This window comes from Malaclemys terrapin, chromosome 11, assembly GCF_027887155.1.
Source record: "Malaclemys terrapin pileata isolate rMalTer1 chromosome 11, rMalTer1.hap1, whole genome shotgun sequence".
NCBI lineage: Eukaryota > Metazoa > Chordata > Testudines > Emydidae > Malaclemys > Malaclemys terrapin.
This window is the reverse complement of record NC_071515.1, coordinates 47,277,033-47,293,247: the sequence shown is the minus strand read 5'-3', so window position 1 is coordinate 47,293,247 and position 16,215 is coordinate 47,277,033.

Sequence of the window (16,215 nt, the reverse complement as noted above, 5' to 3'; positions counted from 1 at the left end):
ATGTATAATATCTCTTTGGGGATATATTGGTCAATATAGCTATAAATAGGTACTGTGTAATAAGTTTCGTGGCCAGGATTTTCCCACGTGCCTGAATTTGGGGTTCTTCAGTTTTGGGGTACCCAACTTGAGAGCTCCAACTGGGGCTTACTTTTCAAAGGGTGGGTGCTCAGCACTTTCTGAAGAACAGGTGCCTTACAGCTCCAATTGAGCACCCAAAATCACTAACCACTATATATGTGTGTAGCCAAGTTCTGTGCTCTCACTCAAGCAACTCCAGTGACTTCATGGGCTTGTACTTGTGTAATTGAGGGCATAACTGTGTGTGCTTTGTATGCGTCTATATATTGGGGATGTATGTACATGTTGTATACCTATATTCTTTTGATAAATTGTACTGTCATGCAATCATTTATTTATTTATTTATTTATTTATTTATTACTCACTATTAACTACATCACCCCTCGTCTGCCCACTCTTAAAATGTATTCTAATCCCCATATCAGCTTTAAATAGCTTCCTTTAAAACAATTACCATACCAGCAAAATGTTTCCTCCTCTTTCCCCCAATTGTGGAATTTCATCCCAAAACCTGAGCCCAAGGACCAGGATGAGGAAGATTGAGTACTGGGTCACTGTCAGGATTTCTGTATGTGAAATCTCACAATTTTAAAGTCACATATGTTATGGCTGTGCAGGGATAGAAGTGGGAGTGTATACCATTTGGAGGTGCCAGTTTTGCTACTATGTTACAAAGTTATGAGACATCCAGGTACCTACAAAAATAATGAAATCAGTTGGAAAATCAAATGGTTAGGGGAAAAATCTTGTGTTTTAGAAAGAGCCCCCGATCCTCCCATAGATGTTTGTGTTTCAGCAGAGTTGCCACCTCTTGTAATTTTTATCACAAATCTTTGCAATATTTTGTGTTTTTCTTAAAGCCACAGCTTGTACAGTCAGATGATGACATGAAAATCTCAGCTTTCATTTAAAAAATAAGTAATCTTTAGCCCTCATGGATGTAGGGAAAATGCTAGCCCTAAAAGCTCAAAAAACAGAAGGTAAATCAAGAGATCCCAATATGTAGTTGGTTTAAAAATGAGATTTTAAAAAATAATCTCATGATTTTGGAGTCCCAATTAATGATTTTTGAGCACTCAGGATTGGCAGTACTGGGAAATGAGCATGCACAAAAATAAGGGCATCTTCCTCCTGACCATAGGATGCCTATGGAGGTCATTTCACTCTGTGACAGTTTGCACCCTGATTATCCTTAGTATGTTCCACCTCTCCTTACTGTCCTGGCTTCTTTTCCACATGCCAGATTCCACCGCTCCAGTTGTGCTACCTCTCTTGACTGACACACTCCTCTGGCTCCCCCATCCTGTTGATTACATCTCCCACTTCGAAGGGAATGTGGGGGGGCTGCTGCAGTGCTTAATTTGTAATGAAAGAGGTGCTGGGGCTCAAGCAACTAGGGGCCAGAGCTCAAGCAATTTTTTTCCTTTCATAACTGATGCAGCAAGCCCAGAGGCAATGGTAGGGTTACCATACATCCTCTTTTTCCCGGACATGTCCGGCTTTTTGGCACTCAAACCCCCATCCGGGGGGAATTGCCAAAAAGCCGAACATGTCCGGGAAAATGCCGGCCAGGCACTTCCCCTCCCACGGCGGCTCTGCTCCTCCCCTGACTCTTTGGCTCTGTTTAAGAGCCGAGCTGCCCGAGCGCTATGGGCTTCAGGCAGCCCCCTTGCCTCCGGACCCCAGCCGCCGGCCGGGCACTTCCCCTCCCGGGCTCCGGCGGCGCAGGGTCCGGAGGCATGGGGGCTGCCCAAAGCTGGTAGCGCTCGGACAGCCCGGCTCTTAAACAGAGCTGAAGAGTCAGGGGAGGAGCAGAGCCTCCGGCCACGGCGGCTCTGCTCCTCCCCTGACTCTTCGGCTCTGTTTAAGAGCCGAGCGCTACGGGCTTTGGGCAGCCCCCATGCCTCCGGACCCTGCGCCACCGGAGCCCGGGAGGGGAAGTGCCCGGCTGGGGGCGCAGGGTCCGGAGGCATAGGGGCTGCCCGAAGCCCAAGCGCTACTGGCTTTACGGTTTGCCGGGCAGCCTCCAGACCCTGCGCCCCCGGCTGGGCGCTTCCCCTCCCGGGCTCCAGCTGTGCTGGGGAAGCGCTGGTCGGGGTCGCAAGGTCTGGGGGCTGCCCGGCAAACCGTGAAGCCGGTAGCGCTCGGGCAGCCCTTTCCCCCTGGCTGGGAGTGGGAGGGAGGAGGGGCGGAGTTAGGGTGGGGAAGGGACGGAGTGGGGAAATGGGCGGGGCCAGGGCCTGTGGAGGGTCCTCTTTTTTTATTTGTTAGATATGGTAAGCCTAGGCAACGGGGCTATGAACTGCCAAGCCTAGAGGTTCCGGGGCTCAGTCCTGGTAAGCCCTGGCACAAATTAAGCACGGGGCTACTGACAGCTCAGGGATCTGGCTCCAGGTGTACACAGGATCCGCAGGCAGCAGCAGCTTCTATTGCTTGCCAATTTAACAAGCTAATTGGTGGACTCTGGTGGCTATTATTCAGACCTGTAGGCAGTTCATCTGAAATTCCTGAGCTTCCCTGCATTTTTCCTGTGACTATGACAAAGTGTTCCCGGACTACTACACTTTTAATAATACCATGACTGCTGGCAACTTTGATAGCTTCCCATGGATCCCAGCACTCGCTTCTAGCTCTGTACAGGGCCAGCCCACAACATTTTGGCACCTGAGGCGGGAAGCTCAAATGACGCCCCCATACCCCCTCACTTGGGCCAAAACTTTGAAAGGTCTCAATTCTCCCTTCTTCCTGTTCTACTCCTCTCATGGTACTGCTCTGCTACCTACCCCAATAAAAGAGAACTAACAACTTAAAATGTCTTGTTCAAAAATTTTAAGTAACACTTAACTTTCAAAGCTTGAACAGCAAATGTAACTTTTCTTGTCTGCATAGTAAACACTGGCATTTTTATTTGTTTGAATAATCAAAGTGGTGCTTTCTGTGCCTTCTCGGTTGCAAAGATTTGAACTGCTTCCTGAAGGTCCGCAGTCTGGGCCAGCTCATGCTCTGTTGAGATGGTTGTAAGGCTGGCCAGCCTCTCCTGTGTCATTGTGGCACATAGATGTGTTTTTATTAACTTCAGCTTAGGAAACTGCATTCTCCACTGGCAACTGTTACAGGAAGTGTTAGAGGTATGCACACAGCAACAAAAGCATTTGGAAAAAGGGTGGTCATCTTATTTGTGCACATATATTCCAGAACAGCCTTTGGAGTTGATCCTGCTGAAATGTATCTTGAAAGGGCTTTCAGTTCATCACCTAAATCACTTGCATCAATATCGTACATGTCATCATGTGTCAACACTGTCTCTAATGCCCTTCATTGCTGGTGTAGGTCTTTTTGGAAGGAGTTTTGGAATATCATGCAACATCCCAAATATACTGTTGTGTTCCTTGAGCTGCATGAAACGTTCTTCAACTGACTGTATTGCACAATCTAGCACCTGGTTAAAGAATTCAACTTTGAATTGTTGTTTGGGGTCTCTTATGGGATTATCCCATGCCTCGTAATCAAAATGTCTTCTTCTTTGGTGACTCTTGTATTCTTGAATGGGTGGGAAAATAGCTTCAGTGTGAAGTTCCTCTGCCAACTTCTGGGTACTCTTCAGAACGTTTTGAAATCCCTCATCTGACCGGTAAGACTGTAGGTGTGACTTTGCTTTGTCCAGTTGTTCCACTGCTCTAGATATATCAAGGTCAATACCTTGGAGTCTCTTGCTTACAACATTTATTTCAAACAGTATGTCATGCCACAACACTAAGCAATTTGAAGTTATGTATGTTTCTGGTGATTCCATTTCCCTCTGCCACTGTTCTCCCATGAACAGTTCCTGTCATAGAATTATCCTCCATAATGGCAACTATGGCATCATCTATCTTCCCAATTTGGTGTTTGATAGGCTTTATCGCCTCCACTCAACTTTCCCATCGTGTGCACTCAGTGGTTTCAGTGTCAAAGAGGATGTTCCCAGATGTTGCTTCAAAATTTGCCATCGATGAGTTGATGCAGAGAAAAATACATAGATGCTTTGAATTACATTAAAAAATTCAGCAGCCTCACTAGAAGCTGACGCTGCATCACTGACCACCAAGTTCAATGAATGAGAACTGCATGGGGCAAAAAAAGCTTGAGGGTTTAACTCTCGGATCCATGTTTGCAATCCTCTGTTCTTTCCTCTCATGTTGGCACCATTCTCGTAGCCCTGTCCTCTCATGTTAGCTTTCACAATTCCCGTATCTTCCAGCTTTTTAAGAAGCACATTTGTTATATCAGCAAAAAGAAGAACAGGAGTACTTGTGGCACCTTAGAGACTAACAAATTTATTAGAGCATAAGCTTTTTGTTATATCAGTTCCTGTAGTATCATCAATGTCAATAAATTCTAGAAAATGCTCTCTGATAGTCACCATTGCAGGGACATTTTCACTAGGTTCTGTTGTTGTTACAAAACGCACCATTAAAGTCATTTGTTTCATATGCTCAGGTGTGGAGTCCAGAATAACAGAATAATATCTTGCTGATGTCAGATCTGCCACAATCTTCTATTTGACTTTTGTTGCCAGTAACTGTATGATCTCATTTTGAATTGTTTTTCCAAGGTAGTGGTGTGTGTACATTTCTTGGGTGGTGACTCTTCTTAGATGCTCCTGGAGTACAGCATCAAACTCAGCCATCAGCTCCCCAATTTTAAGGAAGTTTCCATTGTTTGGCACATACAGCTGATCTGAAGTGCCACGCAGTGCTAGGTTTTGGGTAGCAAGCATTCTCACAATAGCAATGAGCCTTTTCAGAACATTTTGCCAGTAAAGAGACTCTGATGCAATCTTCTCTTGATGCTGATCATCTATGGTGGCTTTTAATTTTAGTCTCATCTCAAGCTCTTTCCACCTATGGAATGCTCTCTGGTGATTTGCTGCCTTCTCATGGCATGCCAGATTTCTAGCCAGATTTTTCCAGTTCTTTGTTCCTGTAGAACCCAATGTGGCTGGAACATTAGACTGGAAGAGTTGGCAACAAAAACAGTATGCAGCATTCTGGGTTTTTGAGTACATAAGCCATGGCCTCTCCACTTTGTCACCATTGGGGATTTCACGGCAGTAATGTGTTGGATGGAAACTTCTATTTTCATTGTCTTTGGGGATCATGAATTTTTTCACTTGCTGTGGCCCATGCAGTACAAGGAAGTCCCTCAGGCTACTGCTCAAGTGGGTCCACAGTCCTGAATCATCTAGACTTAAGAGACTAAACTCAGCAGCAGTTGTTCCTTGCGCCTCCACCACACTCTTCTCTGATCTACACTTTTCTTCAGGAATGTGCATGGTTACATCCATTTGAGATGGAGATATGGATGCTGCAGTAGCTGCCAGGTCACCTGCACTCTGAGTAACTGGAAGATCAGGCATCTCCTCACCACATCCTCACTGGGGCCGGAAGGCTCACCGTGAACATTTGTGTCTATGTATCTCAGGAGAGCTCCTTCCTGCTTAGATAGAAATGCTTCCTTTGCTTGCTTTCTTTTTCTGAATGCTGCCCCAGAGGGGTGTTTTCTTCTTTCACTCATGACTGCTGTTCTGTGCCAGCTATAGTGACTCTCAACACTCAGTTGAAGGGGACAAATAAGCAGGCTGGTAGCAGGACCTGAGTGAGGGAAGATATCAGCGTCTAACTGGCTCCTACTACTTCAGTTGACTGCCTGTTCTCCTCAGGTGGGTTCAGGGAAGCAGTAGGAAACAGGAAGCTCCCTGAGAAGCTGGTATTAATCAGTCCAGGCTCCTGGTGGGTTCTAGAGAGGTACATTAGAGGCTCCTCTTTCTCTCTCTCCCTTCAACTCCTGCTGCTTTCTGTTATTCCCTTTCACCTTTTCTCCTGCCTGCCTGTTATGTCTCTTGTGCCCTCCTTCCTCCAGCATAGCATTCTGCCATCTCTGTGCATCTAGAGCAGAGAGAATACATATTCACCATCTGCAGACAAAATTTTCAACACTCTGGGTCCTAGTGGCGCCCACTCCCACAGTCTGGCCCTGAGGCGACCGCCTCAGTTCGCCTCATGGTAAGGCCAGCCTTGGCTCTGTAAGATCTGGAGATAGACTTTAAAGTCATATAATTCAGAATTTCTTGGCCAGATGGATCACATTCTTCTTTTTCTTCATCAGGTCCATAAGATTTGTCACTAGCAACATTGCACCTGGAGCTGTGGTATCAGGCATGGACCAAGTGAGGTCTGGGTCTGTGGGAAGGAAGGTCATTCTCGCTGACCTCAACAACAGCAGTTTGCAAGTTCCCTTGTGAGCGAGACTTTCTTAAACTTGTAGTGTGACTAGAAGGTGTGTTGGAAATCGCCAGTGCACTAGTTTTACTTTCATGTGCCACAAGGTTCATTCTCTTTGATACTTCCGTGTCTCTGAAATTTGCTGTTGAATCAGACGTTGAGGCATAACTATAATCTTCAGCAAGCTGCTTTTGTTGAATGTGGTGGCAGAATGAGTGGAATATCATTCTCAGCTCTATAGGGCCTCTCCCATAGGTACAGAAATCTTTTGCTAAACCTGGGTGACTTCAAGGGCTTGGTGACCTCCCTCCCCACAACTCCTCCCTGGGTCTAGGTGGTCGCTATGCTTAGTCTTCAGGAAGTTTGTGAATTTTATTGCTGTGTTTACAGATCATCTGAACCTTGAACCCAAGTTATGTTCAAGTAGGTTCAAGAGTCACAGTTCAAGAGTTGTTTGGGTCAGCTGTTAATAGGATCCAACTTTGCAAAAGCTGCAAAGTGACAGTTCAACAACTCTTGTCTGCCATCCGGATTCACTTCTTGTGGTGAGGATATGCCCACACCTTCTTTAGAAGCTTTATGAAGAGCTTCAAAGGCGGGGACAGAATTACCAGTCAGCCAGAGATACTCACTGAAGAAACTGACAAAGGCTGGTCAGTGTTTTACTTGTTGTTTTATTAATTATAAAACATTCTATTAGGCTATGCTTAGTTGCTTCATTAGGCCAGCAGCAGTTAACGCATACTTGCTGTAACTACTGCCAAGGAGCATAGAAAGGATTTCCTGAGGCTTTGGCTGAGTGTTGAGTACAAATGAGAGCAGATGCCATGTTCTGTGGAAGCTGCCGGAGGTGGGCTTGAAGAACAGTTTTGCTTGGCTCAGTTTTTGAACTGCCACAGAGGACTGAAATCAGTCTGGACCCAATGTCCATGATGAAGCAAGGACAGGTACCACAGGAGCAAACATCTTGGTATTCAAACCACATCCTGGCATTTCAGCAATAAGAAAATTATTTTACTCCTTGTTTTGCTGCAGTGACATACAAATCTTTCATGTTTGATAAAACAACCGCTCCTTTGCAAAGTTGGAATATGGATTACCAAGGGAGTGCTTGTTGCATTTTTCCATCTACTTCTACGGTAGTACTGCATATGTAAGACCAGTAGTAAAAGTTGAGCAATATTTTGGACAACAGTCTTTATATACTGACAATTGGCTCATGGTTCCCTTTTCATCAATCTCAGACTCTACAATCTCACTGTTTCCCCAATACATGACTGAGAGAAAGATCTGGATGAAAGTGAACTGGCTGCAAAGACAAATGCTCATTGGTTGGCAGGCAGAAGCAGTTAGAGGCAAATACAGATGCAGTATCTCCACTGTCTACTGAGTGTGTGTGCTCCCCTTTCACCAAAATAGCTTGCATCCCCTGGTTTCTATTAGATTCATCATGGTTCCTGGATTTCCAGGGAGGAGCTATACTTGTAGTCCAATTTCTCTAGTACATTTGACCATTCCTGGCACTGGGGATCAATGCCGCCTTCACGTCCAAACTTGACTGCTGTGCTGCATTTTATTTAAGACTACTCTTGAAGACAATTTGAAGTCTTCAGCTAGCGCAGAATGCAGAGTGCAGAGTTGCAGTGAACACATACTCGTAACTCCTGTACTCAAAGCTCTGCACTGGCTCCTCTCTTTTCTTCAAGTTGCAAATCAGGATGTTGTGGAAAACCTTTACATCTTAGAATAATTTGGGACTTGCCTACCAGAGAGAACAGCTCCCATCTGGTATCAATACCAACTTAGATCAACAAGGATGTTTCTTTTGTCAGTCCCTGGAGTTAAACTCCCTAGAACTCACTGTAGAAATAAAGCATTATCTTTGGGCCTTGTTCTATTTGGCAGCCCACCACAGCCCAGCCTTGGGACACCTTCAAGGCCTGATGTATTGGTGTTTACTTTTGAGTTAGAATTTGGTTAGTTTTGCTGCTTGTTTTGGTTTTACTTTATTCTTAGGCTGGCAGCAGTGCTTATGCTACCCCTTATGGTAGATCATGGGCTCAGTTGTTCTAGGGTTACCATATTTCAATACTGCAAAAAGAGGACACTCCACGGGGCCCTGGACCAGCCCCAACTCCGCCTCTGGCCCCGCCCCAACTCCACCCCTTCCCCGCCCCTGCCCAACTCCGCTCCTTCCCCAAAGTCCCCGCCCCAACTCCACCCCCTCCCCTGAGCACCCCGCATTCCCCCTCCTCCCTCCCGCCCCCCGGCTGCTGCTGCGCTGGGGAAGTTGCTTTGGCCCCCGCTGCAGTGGAGAGCGGCGGGAGCCGGGAAAGTTGGAGCCTGGGGCGAAGGCGGTCCCTATTTTCCCAGACATGTATGGCTTTTTGGAAATTCCTCCTGGACGGGGATTTGAGGACCAAAAAACCGGACATGTCCGGGAAAATCCAAACGTATGGTAACCCTACCCCAGAGCCACCTCCCGCCCGCCGGACCTCCCCAGGCCTCACCTCAGAGCCGCCTCCCGCCCGCCGGCCGGAACCCCCAGGCCTCACCTCAGAGCCACTTCTGCCCGCCCGCCAGACCCCCCCCCCAGGCCTCACCCCAGAGCTGCCTCCCGGCCGCCTGACCCCCCAGGCTCACCTAGGGTGACCAGATGTCCCGATTTTATAGAGACAGTCCCGATTTTTGGGTCTTTTTCTTATATAGGTTCCTATTACTCCTACCCCCTGTCCTGATTTTTCACACTTGCTGTCTGGTCACCCTAGCCTCACCCCAGAGCTGCCTCCTGCCCACCTGCCGGACCCCCCCAGGCCTCACCCCAGAGCCGCCTTCCATCCGCCTGCCGGACCCCCCAGGCCTCACCCCAGAGCCACCTGCTCTCCACAGGGCCCATCCTCAGCCTTCTCCTGCCTCAGTGCCCCCTCTCCTGAGAGCCTGTCCTCCACAGCCCCCCCACTCTCCACAACCCCTGCCTCAGGGCCCCCCACCCCTCCCATAGCCCCCACCCCTCCCATAGCGCCCCCCACCTTCCACAGCATCCCCACCTCAGTCCTCCTCTTCACCTCCCTCCATAACCCCTACCCTTCATTTCTCCACCTCCTCCCATAGCCCACCCATTCTCCACAGCCCCTGCCTCAGAGCCCCCCACCTCTTCCCATAGTCCCCTACCCTCAGAATCCTCCCTACCTCAGAGTCCCCCACCCTTCACCTCCCTCAGGGGAGCCTCTACCCCCCTCCCAGCCGGACCCGGCAAGGCTGCGGCAGCTCAGGCTGCGGGAGGCACTGCAGCATGGGCCTTTCCTGGGTGGGGGAGCTCGGGCTCCCAGGAGCCGCTGCTACTGTGCACAGAGAAACTTTCCCTTGCCTTGGGACCTGCCCCTGGGCAGCGGCTCCACTGTGGGGGAGACAGCCCTGGCTGCATGGACCGCTGGCGGGGGGGCTCCTTGCACGGCCGGGATGGAGGGGAGAGACTGAGGCTCTGCCAGAGCCGCTGGGGATGCTCGGAGGAGGGAGAAGCGGCCGCGGTTCCCCCGCACCAGCAGCTAGCTGCAGAGACGCCACCGCTCCTAGCCGTGGGGCGCAGGGTTGTAGCAGCACGGGGGGGGTGGTTGCAATCCACAGGCTGAGCGAGCTGACACCCCAAGAGGAGAGGGGGCACTGAGTAGGGTTATCATACGTCCGTATTTTCTGGACGTTTTTATATATTTAAAAAATCCTCCCGGACGGCAATTAACAACTAAAAAGCCAGACATGTCCGGGGAAATACGGACGTATGGTAAGCCTAGTTGTCCCCATCTGTTGCATGATATGCAGTGGAGCAAAAATTAATTTACATGTTACACCCTCTTTTTAGCAGTGTAAGTGAGCCGAAAGCAAGGTCAGCCTGTGGCAGCAGCACCTCACTCTTTTGCCCTGTGCACAGAGAGTGTGTTTTTGAGAGTGGCCTTAGAGAAAGAGGGTGTGGGTACAACATCCAGCTGAGCATAGAATAAACTCCTGATTGTCATGACCACCGGGTCTCAAACCTGGGTCTGCAGGGTTCATGGGAGTGGATGCATTGCAACCCTCTACCTGGCAGCTTACCGACAATTACTTGGGACCAATGAAGACCAGCCCCAGTGTGAGGCTTTGCCCCTGAGGTCTGATTGGCAGAGTCCCAGACCAGTGATAGGAACAGAAAGCTGTCTGAACAACTGGGCTCCACCCTGCTCTGGACACTGTGCCTCATGCTTCCTGCCCCTCCCCCCTGCTTTGATTTTCTGGCATCCTTTCCCAGCTTGACTCCTGGCATCTGACTCATGGTTCCTGATCTGCAGTTTGGCTCCTGCCTCTGACCTCGTGGTATCCAGACCCAGCCGAGACTTGGTTCCTATCTTATGACTGATTCAGTGTTGATAAATGCAAAGTAATGTACATTGGAAAGCATAATCCCAACTATATGTATAAAACGATGGGGTCTAAATTAGCTGTTACTATTCAAGAAAGAGATCTTGGAGTCATTGTGGATAGTTCTCTGAAAACATCCACTCAGTGTGCAGGGGCAGTCAAAAAAGCGAACAGAATGTTGGGGATCATTAAGAAAAGGGATAGATAATAAGACAGAAAATATCATATTGCCTCTATATAAATCCATGGTACGCCCACACCTTGAATACTGCGTGCAGATATGGTCGCCCCATCTCAAATAAGATTTATTGGAATTGGAAAAGGTTCAGAAAAGGGCAACAAAAATGATTAGGGGCATAGGGCGTCTGCCATCTGAGGAGAGATTAGTAAGAGTGGGACTTTTCAACTCAGAAAAGAGACAAATAAGGGGGGGGATATAAAATCATGACTGGTGTGGAGAAAATAAATAAGGAAGTTGTTGTTTACTACTTCTCATAACACAAGAACTAGGAGTCACCAAATGAAATTAATAGGCAGCAGGTTTAAAACAAACAAAAGGAAGTAGTTATTTACACAACGCACAGTCAACCTGCGGAACTCCCTGACAGAGGATGTTGTGAAGGCCAAGACTATAACAGGGTTCAATAAAGAACTATATACATTCATGGAGGATAGGTCCATCAATGGCTATTAGCCAGGATGGGCAGGGATGGTGTCCCTAGCCTCTGTTTGCCAGAAGCTGGGAATGGGCGACAGGGGATGGATCACTTGATGATTACCTGTTCTGTTCATTCCCTCTGGGGCACCTGGCATTGGCCACTGTCGGAAGACAGGATACTGGGCTAGATGGACCTTTGGTCTGACCCAGTATGGCCGTTCTTATGACTGGGGACTATGGCTCTGACTATTAGGTCTGACTGCCTATGACCCATCCATGGCACTGATCAACCTGAGTGCCACAGGCCCAAAGTGGAGCATAAAATAAAGCTACCCAGGCAGCTTTGAAGGAGTGCAACATAGTTCCAGGAATGAAGGGAGCATGTGGAGTAGCAGCAAGGAGTAGGTATGTTGCATTAGGAGAGTAACCTGTTGCAGCCATAGTGTGCGATACTTTAGGGAGCCACCTGGATGGACACTGTGCTGTACTGACTTGCAATTTTCTAGTTCCCAATCTGCAATTCAAACATGACTGTGGGCCTGCCATGACCAGGTGTGTGGGCCGGTCTGAGTATAGCCTGTGGAGAACTGCTTTTCTTGCAAGGCCAGGCGAAGGGATGAATCAATTTTTTCCTGATCTTTCCAGGGACTTTCTCAGTTGCACTCTCTGGCGCTTGCACATGATATCTATTGTGACCGGACTGTGCCTTAACGCTTCTCTCGCTGCTTAGCCAGTCTCAGAACAATATGGCTCAGTACTTGCTTTCTCATTTCTTACTGGCCAATTTGTGATGCTTTTGTCTTTGCCATAGCTGCCTGAAAACTGTGTTGTTGTGTTTTACCATTTAGCCACTGGCAAGTGTGGCCAAGTTGGTAGCTTCTCAGTCCTCAGATGGAGCACATCTCTGAGACATGGGCCCTGTTTAAGAGCCAGAGTTCTGTGCTGGGGCCAACTATCACCACATGTAAAGAGGATGAGCAGGACAGATTCTGCCCAGCCTGAAACTCTGATGAATCACGGACTCTCAGCAGGAATGAGCTCTGACTAGGGTAGCATATATCTCAAGACTTTTGCTGTCTTCAGAGATCTGTAGCTCTATTCCTAAAGCACTGAAGTCACTGTGAATGAGAAGTTCCTTTCTTAGACTGTTGTTCCTTGCTTTCTAGCCACATTGCTCCTCAATGTGTTAAACTGGAAGCCCAGAGTGCCCTCAGCCTAGGTGGAACTCTGAGGTAGTGTGTATAAGTGAGTAGGGGGCTTGAAGCCTGAAGCACTACTTTCAGGGTGTAAGGGGGCTGATCAGACACCCCACATCCCAAGGAAGGGAGTTAAATAAGAAGTCTAAGCCTAGGATTACATCCTACAGTCTCAGAGCTCAAAACAGCATCTAGACTCAGCTGGCTTGTAAGCATGTGGGACTCAGCAATTGGATTCACTTACAACAGACTGGTGACCATACAGCAAGGTACTGGGCCAGTAGTAATGGTGGTTATCCTTAAATGTTGGCTTTTATGACTCTAAAAGAAGTAACAAGGAGGCTGAAGAAGTGGGCTTTTTACCCACGAAAGCTTATGTCCAAATAAATCTGTTAATCTTTAAGGTGCCACTGGACTCCTTGTTGTTTTTGTGGATACAGACTAACACTGCTACCCCCGATACTTGACACCATAAAAGAAGTAGTTACTTCCTTCACAGTACCATGGAAAGGGACCTCCTTCAGGGGTGTCCCCTTCCTCTTATCCCTTTTTGTAGAACTGGAGTAAAATATCCCCCCAATTTCCCCTATTATTGAAATTACAAAAGGAAATCTGCATGGAGCAAATAATGTTGCTGAAATATAATTCTTCCTGAAGTTTTTGCTGTGCATGTCTTTCTGATATTCTCTGTATACTTGAGATGAGCACTGGATTCTCGGATTGAAAATTCATTAAAGTAGCTGCAAAAGACAAGATAAGGTGCTGAAATGTTCAGAAAAAGTGATAGCTGAGGCTATATTGACAACATAATCTTCTAATCTAACTGTAAATTTAGGTTGAGGAGGCAGTGTTTAGATCCGGATTGCCCAGGAAACCAGGCATAGTTTGAAGGTTCCGCTTCAGATTTGGATTTGTGGGCAGCAAAATATACTGAACTGTTCTGGAAAGATTTCAGTTCCAAATGGCAGAAATCTTGATCTGCTGCTCTCACTACATTTCTGCTGTCTTGAGTCAAAATCTTATGAGAAGTGTTCTTGTGAGACTTAAGCTGCCTGTGAACTAGGATCTGACCTATAATGAAAATTGTAGTGGCAGGTTTGGGGATGTGATTCCATAAATATCAAAATCCAAGAGGTCTGGATTCAAGATTCCAGTTTGGGCTGTTTTATTTTCTAATTATATATGGCCAAATTCTTCTCTGATTTACATTGGCGTAAATCCAGAGTAACTTGACTGCAGCCGGTAGAGTTGCTCAAAATGTACAGCAGTACCACTGAAATGGAATTATACTTGTGTGTGACTATTTATACATACATATGTGTCTCTACATTAGTTCTACACACACCCACACCATGCGGCCTCTCTCCTTGTTTCCATATGTTTCTCTTTCCCTTCTCCTATTTTTCCTTTCCTGTTTTTGCGCTCGCACTCTCTCTCTCTCTCTCTGTGCACACAGTGCTCCCAGCAGCAGAAGAGGATTATCACTCAGCATGATCATGCCTCTGCTTCCGTACAATATTGCTTTTCTAATCCTGACAGCCCCCACAGCAGCAGTTTGAAATCAACTAGATCCTACTCAGCCAACTTTGTGTTACTTCTACCAGCTACACAGGGGTTCTCAAACTGGGGGTCGGGACCCCTCAGGGGGTCGTGAGGTTATTACATGGGGGGTCGCGAGCTATCAGCCTCCACCCCAAAGCCCGCTTTGCCTCCAGCATTTATAATGATGTTAAATATATAAAAAAGTGGTTTTAATTTATTGGTGGGGGGGTCACACTCAGAGGCTTGCTATGTGAAAGGGGTCACCAATACAAAAGTTTGAGAACCACTGAGCTACACCAAGAAAGTGCTATTGCACAGGTACCTTGGTGTGATAGAGCAGAATGATTGTTCTTAGGGAGGATTTCTCATGTGGAAATAAAATATTGAAGAATGAAAAGGAACACATCATATTGCCTTGATACCATGCTTGGCACAGAGCAATACATAATTATGAATTTTGTACATACCTCCAAGTTAATCACTGGACTATATTTTGTGTTCTGATTCAAAAGGTGTAAGAGGACCACATACTTGAGACTTGTTCAATTCGGGGTACATCATTGCTGATGCAACAATATTGTCTTTTGCACGGGCCCAGTGGCTATGTGGAAGAGTCAGGGGGCGGAGCTGTGCTAGGCTGCATAGGTTGGAGACCCTTGGGAAATCCTGACCCACATTTCTTTAGTCATATGATTAGAGGGACTTGTCCCTCCATGTGTGTCTTAGCCTGCTACCTTCCCACAATGCCAATGCTGCACCCAGACTGTGGCTGTAGTTTGTGACCCTTCTGATATATTTTCTGCATTTTTTTTTAAAGGGGTGGGCTTGTAGTTTCTAATTTGTTTGTGGACTATATGTAAGGGGTGTATTAGGACTGAAAGAGCAGTGAAAATTACATGCATAGACTAAGAAGGGAATACACATTTAATTATCCATTTTCAGCACTTGAGAACATCTGCTGAATAGCTTTACCCTGCACAGACTTGCAGGTCTGATTAGATGAACTGTCTTTAGTCTGGACACTTAGCATTTGTTGTTTATAATTTCTTTTCTTTGCCATTCCATTTAGGCTGGGATTTTCAAAGAGGACTAAAGGAATTAGATGCCCATATACCACTGAATTTCAATGGAAGTTGGGTGCCCAAATCCCTTAGCAGTAGTTATTTTGTTGTGTGTTGCTAATCCAGATGCGAATGCATGGATTACACCTGGAGCATATAGCAGCAGCTATAGTTAAGACCGTGTAGACATTTAAAAGTCTTTATAACTCTCTCAAAGTTTCATGCAGACAAAATTTCCAAGTGTGATCTTAACTCCTGTGAATTTTTTGAAAAGCTTGAACAAAACCCATTCACCATTTTGGGGTACAGACAAAGTAAATCAAATAAATTTAGGCTATTATAAACAAATATTGGCCACCTTTTTATGACAAGCATCAGTGGTTTGGAACAGAAATTTGAAATCTGGCAAGTTTTGCAGATGTGATCTTTGAAATCCATTTTTGTTTAGCTAAGTTATAAGGGTAAACATGTACTTTATGCCTCTGTGCTGATTTATACTGGGATTTTCCTGGTCTTGTTTTTACTAAGTCTCTCTATTACTAATAGTTTTATTGCTCTGTGTTTGTGTATTTGTGAAAGTTAAGTTGAATGTGGACTTTAATGTGCAGGTGCATGTGGAATATTCATTGGCAGGGTGTGTATGGAAGAAGGCAGGGGATTGAGAAGGGATGTATGTACACGCCTGAGACACGTCTTCATAGGGTCCTGCCTCAGTAAGTGCTGAAAATTGCTCATCAGGGCTTGATGTAGTGTCCGTTGAAATCAATGGAAAGACTCCTGTTGACTTTCAGTGAGCTTTAGATCGAGCCCTTAGTGAGGCAGAGTTCCACAGGATTGTGCAGCAAGTCAGGATTGCAGATTCCAAACAAACTCCTCTATACAACTACTTTAAGAATGCAGAGGTTGAAAATGAAGCACTGAAAAGCAAGAAAGCACTATACTTACAGTTACTTGTATACTGTAACTCTGCACTCTGTGCACCAGAATTAGAACATTATTTTTAATTACATGATGACTATGTACT